The 2,717-nt window shown below is 35.4% G+C and overlaps 1 pseudogene; it reads right to left on the reverse strand.

Annotated features, from left to right (window-relative positions):
• Window positions 1-1,188: 1,188 nt before the first annotated feature.
• LOC143558171 (GEM-like protein 7 pseudogene) lies at window positions 1,189-2,308 on the reverse strand (annotated as a pseudogene).
• Between the last annotated feature and the right edge of the window lie 409 nt (window positions 2,309-2,717).

Consider the following 2,717-nt stretch of genomic DNA (forward strand, 5'->3'; position numbering starts at 1 on the left):
ACCTGCGAAAATTGCGCGGTAAAATCGGTCAGCAAAACCCGGGTGTTGCAGTGACGAATTAACGCGAATTCAGGTAATAGTACCTACGACCGTTACAGTGTTGGAACTAAAACAAAATTGAAACAAAAAAAAAATAAGAATAAAAGTTGAGGTAGTCCAATGAGGTAGCGCTGGTTGGTCCCGAACGACAGCAGCTAGCCAATGCGAATTTAGTCAGCATTAACTGCATTTGTTATGGTACTAGAACTAAAACAAAACGAAAACAAAAAATAAAAACAAAAAGTAAGGTGAGCGAATAGGGTAACGCCGCGGTCGATCCCTGACGCTGAGGTTTTGAAAGGGAAAAAAAAGTAAAATAATAAAAAATGAATCTTGTGGCACCGACATGTCTACTTTACTTCTATACGAAACGTCGAGTCGACTCGTATTCGGGCGTTTGTGGTGCTGAGTCAGCAAAGCTGGGGTAGCTAATAAAAAACCGAGCTTTTCGGCGGTGTGTCAACGCGAATTTCATAGATTTCGTTTACGTTTGTTACGGTATCGGAATTAAAATAAAGTTTGGCAAAACCCGGAGGTTTGTAAAACCCAAGCGTTGTCGGTACTGCAAGTTACGCTATGAGTCGTTAAAACCCGAGCATTGTTAGCCCCGGACGTTGTGGCGGTAAATCAAAACGATTTCAGTAAAACAAAAAAATTAATGGTTGTTACGAATCTAGGAAAAAAACAAAAAGAAAAAAACATTTAACCAATTAAAAAAATTGAAAACAAAATTTTTCACCAATTAAAAAACAAAGAAAACAACCATTTTTTGAAAGGTAAAAAAAAAATAAAATATTCAGAAATGAGTCTTGTGGCGTAGATAATAGATAATAAACTTTAGTAGAATTCGTTTAGCCCTTTCATATAATTCATACAATTAGTCAACTTTATTTTACATGTTCTAGCAAACATTTAGATACAAACCCAAAGGAGAGAGTTTTTGTGTTATTACTCCTGTATCGACAATCCATTGTTACTTTTGTCAGTTAAAATTTGTAGCAACTTTAACGCACGCATGCGAAGAAACAAGACTGGCACATTCAATCAAACAATTTATATAAACCAAAATTGGGAGAAAGCTTATTATATATCAACGATCCTCTATAATTTGAACTTTCATCCGCATACAACACTGACATGGAAGAATTGTTAAAGTATATACAACTTGTTATAAAACAGCCATACAACACATTGTTGTATATTCAAATACATATCGAATCGAGGGCTAAGGGACAGACAATCGTGGCCGATTAATTGCCTGAAGGAGAGATGCTAAACTTTTGTTAGAATTTGGAAATCCCAAAAACCAGAAACTGAAGTCATCCACAGTTACCAACTCCACATACTTGTTCATACTCTCTTCTACTCCTTTTATCTTTCCTAACGGAATTGACACCTTATATTGAAACTTTAACACCTCTCCTGCTGCGGAATACGTTTTGAGGGACCTATTACTGCAAAATCCCACCCTTTCGGTAGAGACAAATAGGATTCCTGGGATTGCACCCGCTGTAGTGTATATGGAGCATCGTGTAGCATGCAACAAGTTCTCACAATTCGTTGTACTGAAATTTTTATTGAAGATTGTTTCTTTGCGGCCAAGTGGTAGGATTTTTGCGCCGTAACTCAGCTTGTGTTTCACAACTTGTATTAGTTTTGGTCCTAAACTCACTGCAAATACAAAGTAAAAGTTTTCAGTTAGAACGAGCTAGGACTGAAACAGAATTGTCTATCATTACTATAGATGTGTTCAAGTTCGAATATTTGGAGTTTCAGATATCCGAATTTCGGATGGTGAATTTCAATATTCGAATCCGTATCCGGAATTTTGAAAGAATATTTATTATTTAATAGTTTTTAGACATTTAAAAAAATTATTTTTGATATCCGAAATATCTGAAATTATCAGAAATATCCGAAGTTTGAAATTAATATCTAAAATTTAATAATATTTGGTAATTCGTATTCCGAATTTTCGGAAATGCCTATCTGAATCCAAAAATTTGGATATTTCAGCCGGTTTGGTTCGAATTCAGATTTATTTTGCACACTCTTACGTTACTATATTAGAGGGACACAGACGTTACCATGATTTTTTTTAGACACCGCAAGGCCATCTTTTCTTTCTGTGGTGTTGATTTTGGAAGAATTAGGAAGACTGTAAATGGGTTGATAAGTTTTAGACAAGACTAGTTCCCTTGATACAAGCGGGGCGCCAATGACACTTCTCGAAAATCTGTTATCCATTGTGATCTGGTTGTGCTTAATGCTCAAGTTGCTGGTGATGCCTTCTGGATCATGATATTTATAAGGTGATAAAGATGGTATCAACTAACAACTTTTAGTTGGATGAGTCATCTATGTATCATATTTGTTGGTGGTTAGCATGTGAGGGCATGAAAAGCTTGACTGATTAAATCTACCATTTTTGATTGATTTAGAAAGTTCGCAAATCAGGTTTTTATGGGATGCATTGCCTCTATTGATATGTTCCTTTTGATTTAGATTTATGCATCTACTTTACATTGCCATGCTGACTATCTCTTACATAGATATCCACTACTAATTGTAATGCACAAAAGTTGAAAAAAGAGTATTATATATATTCAAGATGACAGCATATGCCACATGCAAATGACATAACCTAGCTAGTTAAGCAAACCGAATGGTGAGATGAT

Source organism: Bidens hawaiensis, unplaced genomic scaffold (assembly GCF_021521415.1).
Source record: "Bidens hawaiensis isolate Kalapana, Puna unplaced genomic scaffold, B.hawaiensis_p1.1 tig00019341_1, whole genome shotgun sequence".
Lineage (NCBI taxonomy): Eukaryota > Viridiplantae > Streptophyta > Magnoliopsida > Asterales > Asteraceae > Bidens > Bidens hawaiensis.